We start from the raw sequence: 18,003 nt of genomic DNA, 5'->3' as shown, positions 1-18,003 counted from the left end.
TTTAAACTCTAAAACCTAACTCTGTGACCTATTTTAATTTTTTAACATATTATGTAAGATAGGGGTTCAAATTCATTATTTTGCATGTTGTCCCAACTAGATTTATTTGAAAAATTCTTCTTTCCTTACTGAATTTCCTTAACACCTTTTTCAAAAGTAAATTGATCATACATTTTAGAGTTCATTTTTAGACTCTTAATTCTGTTTATCTATATGTCTATAGTTATATAAGCACTATTTTATCTTTATTACTGCAGTTGTATATATTAAGATTTGAAATTTATATGTGTGAGTCTTCCAACCTTGTTCTTTTACTTTCAAAACTGTTTTTGCTATTCCAGATACTTTGCATTTTCATATGAATTTTAAGTCCAGCTTGTCAAAGTCTTTTTCTTAAAAAAAAGCTAGCTGGGATTCTGATAGAATTTGCACAGGATGTATAGGTCAACTTGGTGAGCACTGTCATCTTAATATTAAATCTTCCAATTCTTAACTATGGAATATCTGTCATTTTATTTAGAAATTATTTAATGTTTTGCAATAATGTTTTAAAATTTTCAGTGTTGGATCATTTAATTCTTTATATTAATTCCTAAGTAATTTTATGTCATTTTAAATGGAGTTGCTTATTTTTATGATTTAATTTTTGAATTCTTCATTGATTACACAGTTATGATTAACTTTTTTGTCCTAATCTTATATAACACAACCCAGCAGAACTCATTTAGCAGTGATAATAATGTTGTGGTGGATTATTTAAGATTTTCCACATACAGAATCATGTTGTATGACAATGAGATCATTTTACTTCCTTTCCAATCTGGATGTGTTTTCTTTCTTTTTTTTTTTGCCTAATTGCCTGGGTTGGATATTCAGTACATCTCCTCCCTTGAATCACCACCCTCAGATTTTAAATTTCTCCCATTGTCTGGGAACTCTGTTGGTCTAACCTAACTCATAATAATGTATCTTCTTAGATTTTGTCACTTACCAAAACCAACTGCCATTACATCATGGCTCTCTGTTCACAGTCCTTCACTCCCTATCAAGGACTTGGCAGCTGCTCCCCACATCTTCATCTGTGCCCTTCAGGGGTGCCCCTGTCTGATCCTGGGGCTTTCTCCCCTGACCGTAACTCTTCACCACAATATAGTCACACTAGATCTGGACTATTGGATTCAGTTCTGAGTGCCACCTTTTACAAGAGACATTCAGTGCAGTAAAAGTAATTGGATTGTCCTAGAATGAGAAACCATGTAACCTGAGAAACTGGTTTCATGAGAAAACATGAGGTCTTTCAAGGAATTCACACAGTAGACACTGTAGGTTCTGCACACTAGTCTCTATCAGAGATCTTTATTGCCTCCATTCATCTCCCTGCTGCTGTGCTGGTTGTTAATGACTGGCCTCTGCTCCCTACACAGGGACTTGCTGAGAGGAGCCAGCCACTTCTCCAAGAAAGTTTTATTGCTCCTGAGGACAGCCTCAGCAAATGACCACCTGTTCCTTTGCCTCAAGGTGAGAAAGTTCTGGTTGCTATTCATGGTGCGGACCTCCCGGGAGGATCAAGCTGAAAGTCCACCACAGCAAAGGCCGTATTCTCACTCAGTACAATTTCCATTCTGATTCTTTTTTTAAATTAATTTATTTTAATTGAGGGATAATTATTTTACAATATTGTGATGGTTTTTGCCATTCATCAACATGAATCAGACATGGGTAGACATGTGTCCTGCCATCCTGTGCCCTGACTCGTCTCCTCCACCCCCACCCCATCTCCCCCCTCACCCCATCCCTCTGGGTTATCCCAGAGCATGGGCTTTGGGTGCCCTGCTTCATGCATCAAACTTGCACTGGTCATCTATTTCACATATGGTAATATAGATGTTTCAATGCTATTCTCTCAAATCATCCCACCTTCTCCTTCTCCCACAGAGTCCAAAAGTCTGTTCTTTACATCTGTGTCTCTTTTGCTGCCTTACATGTAAGATTATCATTACTGTCTTTCTAAATTCCATATATATGTGTTAATATACAGTATTTTTGTCTTTCTTTCTGATTTACTTCACTCTGTATAATAAGCTCAAGTTTCATCCACCTCATTAGATCTGACTCAAATGCATTCCTTTTTATAGCTGAGTAGTATTCCATTTTGAATATGCACCACAACTTCCTTATCCATTCATCTGCCAATGGACATCTAGGTTGCTTCCATGTCTTAGCTATTGTAAACAGTGCTACAATGAACATATGTCTCTTCCAATTCTGGTATCTTTGGTGTGTATGCCCAGCAGTGGGATTGCAGTTCTATTCTCAGTTTTCTAAGGAATCTCCACACTGTTCTCCATATTGGCTGTTCCAGTTTGCATTCCCACTAACATAAAGTTAATATACAGAAATCCATTGCTTTCCTATACACTAACAATGAAAAAACAGAAAGAGAAATAAGGAAATAATCCCATTCACATTGCAACAAAAAGAATAAAATACTTAGGAATAAATTTACCTAAAGAAACATAAGACCTATATATAGAAAACTATAAAACCCTGATGAAAGAAATCAAAGATGAACCAAATGGAGAAATATACCATGTATGTGGGATCAGAAGAATCAATATAGTAAAAATGAGTATACTACCCAAAGCAAACTATAGATTCAATGCAACCCCTATCAAACTACAATGGTATTTTTCACAGAACTAGAACAAATAATTTCACAATTTGTACGGAAACACAAAAAGCCTCTAATATCCAAAGCAATATTGTTGAAGAAGAATGGAACTGGGGGAATCAATCTTCCTGACTTCAGACTATACTGCAAAGCTACAGTTATCAAGACAGTATAGTACTGTCACAAAGACAGAAATATAGATCAGTGGAACAAAATAGGAAATCCAGAAATAAATCCATGCACCTATGGGCACTTTATCTTTGACAAAGGAGACAAAAACAAACAGTGGAGAAAAGACAGTCTCTTTAACAAGCGGTGCTGGGAAAACTGGTCAACCACCTGTAAAAGAATGAAACTAGAATGCTTTATAACACCATACACAAAGATAAACTCAAAATGGGTTAAAAATCTAAATGTAAGACCAGAAACTATAAAACCCTTATAGGAAAACATAGTCAGAACACTCTCTAACGTAAATCACAGCAAGATCCTCTATGACCCACCTCCCAGGTAATGGAAATAAAAACAATATACAAATGGGACCTAATTAAACTTAAAAGCTTTGCGCAATGAAGGAAACTATAAGCAAGGTAAAAAGGCAGCCTTCAGGATGGGAGAAAATAATAGCAAGCAAAACAAATGACAAAAAATTAATCTCCAAAATATACAAGTAGCTCATGCAGCTCAATACCAGAAAAATGAACAACCCAATCAAAAAGTGGGCAAAAGAACTAAACAGACATTTCTCCAAAGAAGACATACATATGACTAATAAACACATGAACAGATGCTCAACATCACTCATTATTAGAGAAATGCACATCAAAACCACAATGAGGTATCATCTCATGCTGTCAGAACAGCCCTCATCAAAAAATCTACAGACAATAAACGCTGGAGAGGGTGTGGAGAAAAGGGAACTCTTTTGGTGGGAATGCAAACTGGCACACCTATTCTGATTCTTCACTCTCTTTCTCCTGAGTCTTTCCTCAAAAATTCACTTGCACTGTAATTGCTGTCTCAGGATCTGCTTTTAGAGAACCCAACATAGGGCAACCTAACACTTCCTACTCAAAGAAATCAGATGGAGTTATCTGTGATCATTGTTTTCTAGAAAGCAATGCTAGTCTTTGGGCCCCTTCATATCAAGAATCCACACATATAAAATATTTGCTAATCAGCTGCAAAAATTTCCTCTTTGAAGATCAACTTTGTTGACTTTTAAATTTTTTATCATAAAAGAAAGGAAAATCTATCACTCAATGTCCTTTAGGACATAAAGAAATAAACTTTTGACTGGATGTCTCCATGAGCCCAGAAAATAACAGCATTAAATCAGAAGTCACCAGGACCCTATAATTTCTTCATGAAAATAGTAATAAAAGGGATCAGAAGAGCTCATCCACCTTTCATTTGGTGCCCAGGTCCTCCTAATGGCTTAAGGACACCTCTCATGGACAAAGATTTTGTCAGGGAGCCCCATTGCTACATGAGCCTCACCAATTTGAATCCAAATCTGCTCAGATAATTGTGAAATGCTATTTGCAGTCAGAAGGCAGGTCAGTGAGGGTCATATCTGAACATTGCCTAGCATTCCACTTTCTATGAATAACTCTGCCTTTTAAACCATGTAATTTTCATCTTACTGAGGTGAGAAAGAATCATAGTGTGGTCTTGACCAAGAAAAGGAAGCATTCCTAATTCTGTAAGCCTTAGATTGCTGGGACCCTGAAGAGGAAATGAGCAAGGACAGTCAGAGCATTATCTTCAAATATTTGAAGGTTAACCATATCAAAGATGTAAATAATTTCAGTGGTTTTTCAGGATGATAGAATTTAAAATAATGGTTGGAATAAGCAGAGTTGTGCCTTAGTTGCCCCGTGAGAACTACACAAAATTGGAGTATTTAAATCACCAGGACTATCAGAAGTGGCAGAAGAAGTGGCACAGACTATGTTGAAGGATGAGTAGGATTTCACCAAAGGAAGAAGAGATGATGACATTCCATACAGAGACCTGCATGAAGGTGCCAGGCAGGACAGCATATGTCACACGATGGAAAGTTCTATCCAGTGAGAAATTCGGTCACCGTATGACCCAGCAATCCCACTACTGGGTGCATACCCTGAGAAAACCTCAATTCAAAAAGACATATGCACCCCCAATGTTCATTGCAAAACTGTTTACAACAGCCAGGACATGGAAGCAACCTAGATGTCCATTGGCAGACGAATGGATGAAGAAGCTGTGGGACATACACACAATGGAATATTACTATCCATTAAAAGGAATGCTTTTGACTCAGTTGAACTGAGGTGGACGAACCTAGAGCCTGTTATACAGAGTGAAGTAAGTCAGAAAGAGAAAATCAAATGTCTATGTTAACGCATATATATGGAATCTAGAAAAAATGGTACAGATTAACATATTTGCAGGGCAGACATAGAAAACAGGCTTGTGGACACAGAGTGGGAAGGAGAAGGTGGGACAAATTGAAGGAGTAACGTTGACATATATACACTATCATGAGTAAAACAGAAAGCTAGTGGGAAGTTTCTGGATTACACCTGGAATTCAAGCTAGTGCTCTCTGATGACCTAGATGGGTGGGATGGGGTGGATGGGAGGGAGGCTCAAGAGGGACGGGGTATATGTACAGATATAGTTGATAAATCAGAGAACTGATGCTTTCAAATTGCATTTCTGGAGAAGGGTATTAAGAGTCCCTTGGACAGCAAGGAGATCAAACCAGTCAATCCTAAAGGAAATCAACTCTGAATATTCATTAGAAGGACTGATGCTGAAGCTGAACTTTCAATACTTTAGCCACGTGATCCAAAGAGCCAACTCTTTGGAAAAGACCCTGAAGCTGGGAAAGATTGAGGGGAAGGGGGCAACAGAGGATGAGATGGTTGGATGGTATCACCAACTCAATGGACACAAATTCGAGCAAACTCCAGGATATGGTGAAGGATGGGGAAGCCCGGCATGCTGCAATCCATGGGGTTGCAAAGAGTTGGACACGACTTAGAAACTGAACAGCAATAGGCAATTCACATTATTGTACAGCAGAAACTAACACAACATTGTAAAGCAATTATCCTCCAATTAAAAATAAGTTTAAAAAGAAGTTCAGTCAGTGTGGCTGCACACAGGATGCATGGTGGGGTAGAACAGAAGACAAAGCCTGGGCAGAAGGCAAAGGAAGAGCATTTCGGGCCTTTTATGTTGAGCAGGAATTTGGATTTGACCCAGAAAGTATGTGTGAATCCATCAAATGATGTTAATAAAAGGGAATAAAATAATTTGGTGTTTATTTTCACTCACTCAAGTAAAGAGGGTAGATAGATGAAGAGACAAGTAAGTGAGAGCATTAGGTGTGAGAAAGCAGCCTAGTGAGGAAACTAATAAAAAAATCCAGGTGCAAGACAAGGAGGACCTGAATGCAGGTACTGGAGTTGAGTGTGGGGCAAGAGACCCGAGATGAAATGCCTAACATCTGAGCACTGACTGAGACAATCGATGGAGAAAAGGGAGCCTGGGATGATACACAGTTATTGAGCAATAAATCAGTTTAGTTCAGTTCAGACGCTCAGTCGTGTCTGACTCTTTGCGACCCCATGAATTGCAGCACGCCAGGCCTCCCTGTCTATCACCAACTCCCGGAGTTCACTCAAACTCATGTCCATCGGGTCAGTGATGCAATCCAGCCATCTCATCCTCTGTCGTTCACTTCCCTTCCTGCCCCCAATCCCTCCCAGCATCAGAGTCTTTTCCAATGAGTCAACTGTTCGCATGAGGTGGCCAAAGTACTGGAGTTTCAGCTTTAGCATCAGTCCTTCCAAAGAACACCCAGGACTGATCTCCTTCAGAATGGACTGGTTGGATCTCCTTGCAGTCCAAGGGACTCTCAAGAGTCTTCTCCAACACCACAGTTCAAAAGCATCAATTCTTCGGTGCTCAGCTTTCTTCACAGTTCAACTCTCACATCCATATATGACCATGGAAAAACCATAGCCTTGACTAGACGGACCTTTGTTGGCAAAGTAATGTCTCTGCTTTTGAATATGCTATCTAGGTTGGTCATAATTTTCCTTCCAAGGAGTAAGCGTCTTTTAATTTCATGGCTGCAATAACCATCTGCAGTGATTTTGAGCAATAAATAAATAAATGTAAATGAATATTATATATATGTGTGTGCGTGTGTGAGGAGAGAGAAAAAGAACAAGAAAATAGAGAAGATGGACAGAAATTAAAAAGGTATGGGAAGAAAAGGAAAAGGGCAAGAAAAGAGATACATATTTGAGGTCTGATTCTGCAGTATTTAGAGACCTAAATATTGATAATTCAGCTGTGCTGGAATTAAGGGCTACAGGGCTGCACCCTAGACCTGTGTTGTCCAAAAGATATAATATGAGATATATACGTATAGATGAACGTTGAAGTTTTCAGTAGCTGCATTTTTAAAGTATAAAAAGAAACAGAAGAAATGAATGTTAACAATATATTATAAACTCAGTATATTCAAAATATTACTTTAATGAATAATCAAGATAAAATACTAATGACATAGTTCATTCTGTTTTTGTACTGCCTTCCAAATCTGGTACATTTTTTTTTACAGTAACACTGTATCTCAATTTGGACATGAAGTTTTATTAGAACTACTTGATCTGTATTTAGATTTCATACAATGCGTCACTGAAAAAGATAGATTCACATATCCAAATTGTTTTATATGTCATTTTTTCCAATAACTGAGTTGAGTATTACTTGTTTAAATTAATTTATTTTTTATTGAAAGATAATTGCTTTATAGAATTTTGTTGTTTTCTGTCAAACCTCAACATGAATCAGCCATAGCTATACATTTTAAAAAGTTGAATTAAAATGAAACAATTAAAAATTTAATTCCTCCATCTCTTTAGCCATGTTTCTAGTCACATGTGGCTGCCATTCTGGACAGCATAATTCTAAAACCCAGCTCCTTTAAATGTGACCTTAGCACCATGCTATTAGCATCTCCTGGTAGCTTGTTAATAAATTCAGAATCTCAGACCCAGTACCATACTTACTGAATCAGAATCTGCATTTTAGCAAGACTCCCAGTGATACATGTACACATTATAGTTCAAGAAACACTGCCCCAGATCATATGGATTATTTCATTCCTTTATATTACTGGGTAATATTCCATTTGTGTATGTGTGTGTATGCATAAATATATATGTTGGTGGGCTAAGTCACTTCAGTTGTATCCGACTCTTTGCACCCTTTGCACTGTAGCCCACCAGGCTCCTCTGTCCATGGGATTCTCCAGGCAAGAATACTGGAGTGGGTTGCCATGTTTTCTTCCAGGGGATCTTCCCAACCCAGGGATAGAACCTGTGTCTCCTATGTCTCCTATACTGGCAGGTGGATTCTTTACCACCTGCACCAGCTGGGCAGCCCAAGATATATACATATAATACATACATATATATTAATATAGATCTCACATCTTTATCCATTCACCTGTTGATGAACATTTAGATTGCTTCCTTGTCTTATCTATTCTAATTAGTGCTGCTATGAAATAATTTGCAGCAACATGGGCGGACCTAGGGATTATCAAAGCTAAATGAAGTAAGTCAGGAAGAGAATGACAAGTAACATATGATATCACTTATATGTGGAATTAAAAATGATACAAATAAACTCATTTACAAAACAGAAGTAGACTCAAGAAAGAGAAAACAAAGTTAAGGTTACAAAAGGGGACAATTTTATGTACATATTACTACATATAAAATAAACCACAAGGACCTACCAGATAGTACGGGGAACTATTTCAATATCTTATAATAATATGACACATATATATTACATATGCATATATGTATAACTGAATCACTGCTGAAAACCTGAAACATTGTTAATCAACTATATTTCAATAAATTAAATGATTAAAATTTTGAAAAATAGTCATGTGTGGACACTGAGGTGTGATGCAATCAGGTGACTTAGCCAATACTTCACAGGGAGGGGACTGGAGGAATATATGTAGAATCTAGAAATTTAGAGTTTGTTTCTTATCTGACCACTTACATGGTATTGGTTCACCTAATCCAACTTTTTCTCACTTTGGCCTTCCCACTTATAAATCCTCCATCACACAGGACAACCCATTAGTTTATGAATATAAAATATTTGTACAAGTATTCTAGGGAAAACATAGTAAAGGACCCCTCAGTATATTATTTCAGAACTCCAATTAATGAAAACCACACTTGGTTCTATGGGACAAGACCAGAATTTATGAAGGGGCCACTAACACACTGAAGATTTCATTACTCTTATGATGAGCCTGGTTTAACTTACCCTGTTTTCTAAATCCTTCTGTCTTCTAATTGCTGGTCAGAACAAAGAGGCATCTTTTCCACCCTAAGGAGAGATCAAATGGGCTGGACAATAATGGAAGGTGGCTTTATATCGAGCTTGCTTATGCCTGTGAAATGTGGTGAATGATGGATGCAATTTCATGCCGAAAACTGGGTTGAATGTGCCAGCTCAGTTACCTGTCTGAAAACCTATAATTATAAAACTTTAGGGGAGGTGGTAGATTTATAAGACCTAATATGAGTACATTTAAAGATAATTTAATAGTTTTAAGAAATGGTTTCAAAACTGCTCAAAAGAATTCACAATTTCATGTTTCATATTAGAATGATAGATTCCTAATTTTTCAATTTAAATTAAAAAGAAAAGTATTGAAATTTGGAATGCCCAGGGATCCAAAATGCCTGGGAGGCAGTGCTGTTTGCATCAGCATAGGTTTTTCCCACCCACAGTATCCAACTTACAGCTGCTCAGTAAATCCAAACATTACAAAATTTTCTAACACACCAGTTTTACTTTCAAACAAACAGAAACTTTCAAAGTTTAATTATATTTGATTCCAAGATTGTTTTCTGGCAGTTTGGCTGTTAAAATTAACAAATTTATTTGTATAATCATTATAGTCACAAAACTGCAGAAATACTGTGAGATTGAAATATGAGATTTACATAGTTTTGAAACTCTAGGGCATAATCAAGATAGAATTAGAGTGAGTCATCGGAAAGTTCAATTGAGTATTGCTCCATCAGGGGCTTCCTGGGTGGCAGTAGTGGTAAAGAATCCACCTGCCAATGCAAGTGAAGCAGGAGACGTGTGTTCACTTTGAGTTGGGAAGATCCCCTGGAGGAGGAAATGGCAACCCACTCCAGTATTCTTGCCGGAATAATTCCATGGACAGAGGACCCTGGGGGGCTACAGTCCACAGGTCCCAAAGATTCAGATGCAGCTGAGCAAGTGAGCATGCCTGCATGCCATGTAGCATAATTCCAAGTTCTGAGCCCAGAAACTCCTGGCATCATCTGTTGAAGGTTAAGCTATATTTCAGCTGAAGATGCTTTGGTGAAGGCATCGTTATCCCTCTATCCCTTCTGAAATCAAAATAATAGTAAAAATAACAACAACAATAATAGTGATGATAATGATAAAAACTATAGTTACAAAGAGTTTAGAAGGCACAAATGCTAGACCATAGTCAATGACACAAAGGTTGAACATGTAATGAAAGGGAAACTGAGTTGAGGAAGAAAGCCAAGAACTGACAAGTAGCTCTGACAAACATGGCTCCCCCAAGAATAGTACCTACAAGAAAAAAAAAAAAAGCCCACACCAAGGACACCACTACTGTAAGGAGCAGCAAATTCTGGGGGCATCCAAGCTACATCTATGAGTATGAAGTGGCAGAGAAGGTGATTAAAAGTGAAGAGACACACTATACATATACAGTCAACCACCACCACCAACAAAGGTATTTACATGGCAAGATAGAGGAGGAAAAGTAGGTGAACTAGAGCTCTTAAAAAGACATCGAAAAGAATATTTTCTAAGGTACACGACACCACACACACAGACACATACATGAAGAACTGCAATTTGAAGTGTTTACTGGAGAAGTAAATGCAAGTATTTTCTCAAAGAATTTCCAATAATTATTAGCTCACTGTGCATTCTCTCTCTCTCTCTCACAGACACACACACGACACACATCATAAAGCACCCACAGAAACAAGACCCGTGAGAACGAAGTATGAAAAACAAATGCAAATGTCAGATTTGCCAAATGGAAAACAGAACACACCATATTTGTGTGTGAGTTCCAAAGTAACATTTTCCCAAGGTAACATGATAATATTAGAGAAGCATCAGGAGTCTCCAGGAGCCCTGGGCCTACTAATTCACTCATTGCGCTGCGGTCAGATGGTGGTTAGGGTCACCCACTGTCTTACTTTGCTTGGAAATGAGGGATTTCTAGGACACAAGCTCTCCAGTTCTAAAACGCGACAGTGCAGAGGAAAATCAAATAGCTGGTTGCCATAGACAGGCTCTGGTCTTCAACCTGCCATCCATGAAGTGAGAATTTTTCTGGATCTCTGTAGTCACTGCTGCTGCTGCTGTTAAGTCGCTTCAGTAGTGTCCGACTCTGTGTGACCCCATAGACGGCAGCCCACCAGGCTTCCCCGTCCCTGGGATTCTCCAGGCAAGAACACTGGAGTGGGTTGCCATTTCCTTCTCCAATGCATGAAAGTGAAAAGTGAAAGGGAAGTCCTCAGTCGTGTCTGACTCTTAGCGACCTTAGCAACTCTTAGCGACTCATGGCTTCTCCGTCCATGGGATTCTCCAGGCAAGAACACTGGAGTGGGTTGCCATTCCCTTCTCCAATGCATGAAAGTGAAAAGTGAAAGGAAGTCGCTCAGTTGTATCTGACTCTTCGCGACCCCATGGACTACAGCCTACCAGGCTCCTCCGTCCATGGGATTTTCCAGGCAAGAGTACTGGAGTGGGGTGCCATCTGTAGTCACTAGTTCATTGCTATTCATCTAATTTGCTGAGAATCATCTTGTTTGCTTTTATAGGCTGTCACTCTTCACTCTCAGAAGGCAGATCCCTGGTTTTTTCTGTGTTTCTCAAAATGTGCTTCTCAAACTTCAGTGTGTGTTAGAATCATCTGGAAGATTTGTTAAAACAGACTCTAGGGATCCCCTCCTAGGGATTCTGAATCAGTAGATTGGAGGTGGAGCCAAGACTCTACATTTCTAAAACTTGGCTCATGCTGATGTAGGCAATTCAAAGAATCATAATTTTTGGAATATTTATTGATGATAATAAAAACTAATAAACTAACAGGAAAGGAAGGTCACTTATCAGTGTGACTCTATCTCAATGACTTTTGACCTCTGATTCATCCCTAGTAAACTTATTTTTTTAAATATGGAAACTGGTAGTTTCTGCCAGATGATTCATTGCAATAATTGTACTCACTAGGGCATCTAAAAACTTTGGTTTCTCAGCTCTGAAAGAAAGACATCAACAATAAATTTTGCTATTTCATGCATTTAAAATCTTGGTTTCTCGGTTCTGAAATAACAAACAACTCCATCAATAACACATTCTGCCCTTATGTGCTAAAATAGTGAGGATTATTACATTGGTAACAAACATTCAGTTGACTCCCTCCTAGTGCTCATCCCGTAACAACGTCTTTTGTGATGAATATAAGAAACACATTTGTCTTTACTCATCTCAGATATGCAGATAACGCCACCCTTATGGCAGAAAGTGAAGAAGAACTAAAGAGCCTCTTGATAAAAGTGAAAGAGGAGAGTGAAAAAGCTGGCTTAAAGCTCGACATTCAGAAAACTAAGATCATGCCATCTGGTCCTGTCACTTCAGTTCAGTCGCTCAGTCGTGTCTGACTCTTTGTGATCCCATGAATCGCAGCACTCCAGGCCTCCCTGTCCATCACCAACTTCCGGAGTTCACTCAGATTCACCTCCCTCGAGTGAGTGATGCCATCCAGCCATCTTATCCTCTGTCGTCCCCTTCTCCTCCTGCCCCCAATCCCTCCCAGCATCAGAGACTAATCCAATGAGTCAACTCTTCACTTGAGGTGGCCAAAGTACTGGAGTTTCAGCTTTAGCATCATTCCTTCCAAAGAAATCCCAGGGCTGATCTCCTTTAGAATAGACTGGTTGGATCTCCTTGCAGTCCAAGGGACTCTCAAGAGTCTTCTCCATTCATCTGCTGATGGACATCTAGGTTGCTTCCATGTCCTGGCTATTATAAACAGTGCTGCGATGAACATTGGGGTACACGTGTCTCTTTCCCTTCTGGTTTCCTCAGTGTGTATGCCCAGCAGTGGGATTGCTGGATCATAAGGCAGTTCTATTTCCAGTTTTTTAAGGAATCTCCACACTGTTCTCCATAGTGGCTGTACTAGTTTGCATTCCCACCAACAGTGTAAGAGGGTTCCCTTTTCTCCACACCCTCTCCAGCATTTATTATTTGTAGACTTTTGGATCGCAGCCATTCTGACTGGTGTGAAATGGTACCTCATAGTGGTTTTGATTTGCATTTCTCTGATAATGAGTGATGTTGAGCATCTTTTCATGTGTTTGTTAGCCATCTGTATGTCTTCTTTGGAGAAATGTCTATTTAGTTCTTTGGCCCATTTTTTGATTGGGTCGTTTATTTTTCTGGAGTTGAGCTGTAGGAGTTGCTTGTATATTTTTGAGATTAGTTGTTTGTCAGTTGCTTCATTTGCTATTATTTTCTCCCATTCTGAAGGCTGTCTTTTCACCTTGCTAATAGCTTCCTTTGATGTGCAGAAGCTTTTAAGGTTAATTAGGTCCCATTTGTTTATTTTTGCTTTTATTTCCAATATTCTGGGAGGTGGGTCATAGAGGATCCTGCTGTGATGTATGTCAGAGAGTGTTTTGCCTATGTTCTCCTCTAGGAGTTTTATAGTTTCTGGTCTTACGTTGAGATCTTTAATCCATTTTGAGTTTATTTTTGTGTATGGTGTTAGAAAGTGTTCTAGTTTCATTCTTTTACAAGTGGTTGACCAGATTTCCCAGCACCGCTTGTTAAAGAGGTTGTCTTTAATCCATTGTATATTCTTGCCTCCTTTGTCAAAGATAAGGTGTCCATATGTGCATGGATTTATCTCTGGGCTTTCTATTTTGTTCCATTGATCAATATTTCTGTCTTTGTGCCAGTACCATACTGTCTTGATAACTGTGGCTTTGTAACAGACCCTGAAGTCAGGTAGGTTGATTCCTCCAGTTCCATTCTTCTTTCTCAAGATCGCTTTGGCTATTCGAAGTTTTTTGTATTTCCATACAAATTGTGAAATTATTTGTTCTAGCTCTGTGAAGAATACCGTTGGTAGCTTGATAGGGATTGCATTGAATCTATAAATTGCTTTAAATTGCTGATGTATAGAACAGTCTTATGGACTCTGTGGGAGAAGGAGAGGGTGGGAAGATTTGGGAGAATGACATTGAAACATGTAAAATATCATGTAAGAAACGAGATGCCAGTCCAGGTTCCATGCACGATACTGGATGCTTGGGGCTAGTGCACTGGGACGACCCAGAGGGATGGTAGGGGAGGGAGGAGGGAGGAGGGTTCAGGATGGGAAATACATGTATACCTGTGGCGGATTCATTTTGATATTTGGCAAAACTAATACAATTATGTAAAGTTTAAAAATAAAATTAAATTAAATTTAAAAAAAAGGAAAAAAAAAAGAAATCTTGAAAAAAAAATCAATAAAAGGCAACACTAATGGATTTCTAAAAAAAAAAAAAAAAGAGTCTTCTCCAACACCACAGTTCAAAAGCATCAATTATTCAGCGCTCAGCTTTCTTCACAGTCCAACTCTCACATCCATACATGACCACCAGAAAAACCATAGCCTTGACTAGACGGACCTTTGTCGGCAAAGTAATGTCTCTGCTTTTCAATATGCTATCTAAGTTGGTCATAATTTTCCTTCCAAGGAGTAAGCGTCTTTTAATTTCATGGCTGCAGTCACCATCTGCAGTGATTTTGGAGCCCCCAAAAACAAAGTCTGACACTTTCCCCATCTATTTCCCATGAAGTGATGGGACCATATGCCATGATCTTCATTTTCTGAATGTCGAGCTTTAAGCCAACTTTTTCACTCTCCACTTTGACTTTCATCAAGAGGCTTTTTAGTTCCTCTTCACTTTCTGCCACAAGGGTGGTGTCATCTGCATATCTGAGGTGATTGAGATTTCTCCTGGCAATCTTGATTTCAGCTTGTGCTTCTTCCAGCCCAGAGTTTCTCATGATGTACTCTGCATATAAGTTAAATAAGCAGGGTGACAATATACAGCCTTGACATACTCCTTTTCCTATTTGGAACCAGTCTGTTGTTCCATGTCCACTTCTAACTGTTGCTTTCTGACCTGCATATAGGTTTCTCAAGAGGCAGGTCAAGTGGTCTGGTATTCCCATCTCTTTCAGAATTTACCACAGTTTATTGTGATCCACACAGTCAAAGTCCTTGGCATAGTCAATAAAGCAGAAATAGATGTTTTTCTGGAACTCTCTTGCTTTTTGATGATCCAGCAGATGTTGGCAATTTGATCTCTGGTTCCTCTGCCTTTTCTAAAACCAGCTTGAACATCAGGAAGTTCACGGTTCACATATTGCTGAAGCCTGGCTTAGAGAATTTTGAGCATTACTTTACTAGCATGTGAGATGAATGCAATTGTGTGGCAGTTTGAGTATTCTTTGGCATTGCCTTTCTTTGGGATTGGAATGAAAACTGTCCTTTTCCAGTCCTGTGGCCACTGCTGAGTTTTCCAAATTTGCTGGCATATTGAGTGCAGCACTTTCACAACATCATCTTTCAGGATTTGAAATCGCTCAACTGGAATTCCATCACCTCCACTAGCTTTGTTTGTAGTGATGCTTTCGAAGGCCCACTTGACTTCACGTTCCAGAATGTCTGGCTCTAGGTTAGTGATCACACCATCGTGATTATCTTGGTTGTGAAGATCTTTTTTGTACAGTTCTTCTGTGTATTCTTGCCACCTCTTCTTAATATCTTCTGCTTCTGTTAGATCCATACCGTTTCTGTCCTTTATCGAGCCCATCTTTGCATGAAATATTCCCTTGGTATCTCTAATTTTCTTGAAGAGATCTCTAGTCTTTCCCATTCTGTTGTTTTCCTCTATTTCTTTGCATTCGTCGCTGAGGAAGGCTTTCTTATCTCTTCTTGCTATTCTTTGGAACTCTGTATTCAGATGCTTATATCTTTCCTTTTCTCCTTTGCTTTTTGCTTCTGGTCCCATCACTTCATGGCAAATAGATGGAGAGACAGTGGAAACAGTGGCTGACTTTATTTTTGGGGGCTCCAAAATCACTGCAGATGGTGACTGCAGCCATGAAATTAAAAGACACTTACTCCTTGGAAAGAAAGTTATGACCAACCTAGACAGCATATTAAAAAGCAGAGACATTACTTTTCCAACAAAGATCCATCTAGTCAAGGCTATGATTTGCATTTCTCTGATAATGAGTGATGTTGAGCATCTTTTCACGTGTTTGTTAGCCATCTGTATGTCTTCTTTGGAGAAATGTCTATTTAGATCTTTGGCCCATTTTTTGATTGGGTCATTTATTTTTCTGGAGTTGAGCTGGAGGAGTTGCTTGTATATTTTTGAGATTAGTTGTTTGTCGGTTGCTTCATTTGCTATTATTTTCTCCCATTCTGAAGGCTATCTTTTCACCTTGCTAATAGTTTCCTTTGATGTGCAGAAGCTTTTAAGTTTAATTAGGTCCCATTTGTTTATTTTTGCTTTTATTTCCAATATTCTGGGAGGTGGGTCATAGAGGATCCTGCTGTGATGTATGTCAGAGAGTGTTTTGCCTATGTTCTCCTCTAGGAGTTTTATAGTTTCTGGTCTTACGTTGAGATCTTTAATCCATTTTGAGTTTATTTTTGTATATGGTGTTAGAAAGTGTTCTAGTTTCATTCTTTTACAAGTGGTTGACCAGATTTCCCAGCACCACTTGTTAAAGAGATTGTCTTTAATCCATTGTATATTCTTGCCTCCTTTGTCAAAGATAAGGTGTCCATATGTGCGTGGATTTATCTCTGGGCTTTATATTTTGTTCCATTGATCTATATTTCTGTCTTTGTGCCAGTACCATACTGTCTTGATAACTGTGGCTTTGTAGTAGAGCCTGAAGTCAGGTAGGTTGATTCCTCCAGTTCCATTTTTCTTTCTCAAGATCGCTTTGGCTATTAGAGGTTTTTTGTATTTCCATACAAATTGTGAAATTATTTGTTCTAGCTCTGTGAAGAATACTGTCGGTAGCTTGATAGGGATTGCATTGAATCTATAAATTGCTTTGGGTAGTATACTCATTTTCACTATATTGATTCTTCCAATCCATGAACATGGTGTATTTCTCCATCTATTAGTGTCCTCTTTGATTTCTTTCACCAGTGTTTTATAGTTTTCTATGTATAGGTCTTTAGTTTCTTTAGGTAGATATATTCCTAAGTATTTTATTCTTTTCATTGCAATGGTGAATGGAATTGTTTCCTTAATTTCTCTTTCTGTTTTCTCATTATTAGTGTATAGGAATGCAAGGGATTTCTGTGTGTTGATTTTATATCCTGCAACTTTACTATAATCATTGATTAGTTCTAGTAATTTTCTGGTGGAGTCTTTAGGGTTTTCTATGTAGAGGATCATGTCATCTGCAAATAGTGAGAGTTTTACTTCTTCTTTTCCAATTTGGATTCCTTTTATTTCTTTTTCTGCTCTGATTGCTGTGGCCAAAACTTCCAAAACTATGTTGAATAGTAATGGTGAAAGTGGGCACCCTTGTCTTGTTCCTGACTTTAAAGGAAATGCTTTCAATTTTTCACCATTGAGGATAATGTTTGCTGTGGGTTTGTCATATATAGCTTTTATTATGTTGAGGTATGTTCCTTCTATTCCTGCTTTCTGGAGAGTTTTTATCATAAATGGGTGTTGAAAAACCACTATGAGATACCATTTCACACCAGTCAGAATGGCTGCGATCCAAAAGTCTACAAATAATAAATGCTGGAGAGGGTGTGGAGAAAAGGGAACCCTCTTACACTGTTGGTGGGAATGCAAACTAGTACAGCCACTATGGAGAACAGTGTGGAGATTCCTTAAAAAACTGGAAATAGAACTGCCTTATGATCCAGCAATCCCACTGCTGGGCATACACACTGAGGAAACCAGAAGGGAAAGAGACACGTGTACCCCAATGTTCATCGCAGCACTGTTTATAATAGCCAGGACATGGAAGCAACCTAGATGTCCATCAGCAGATGAATGGATAAGAAAGCTGTGATACATATACACAATGGAGTATTATTCAGCCATTAAAAAGAATACATTTGAATCAGTTCTAATGAGGTGGATGAAACTGGAGCCTATC

Source organism: Bos javanicus, chromosome 13 (genome assembly GCF_032452875.1).
Source record: "Bos javanicus breed banteng chromosome 13, ARS-OSU_banteng_1.0, whole genome shotgun sequence".
Taxonomy (NCBI): domain Eukaryota; kingdom Metazoa; phylum Chordata; class Mammalia; order Artiodactyla; family Bovidae; genus Bos; species Bos javanicus.
Note: the sequence above shows the minus strand (reverse complement) of the source record.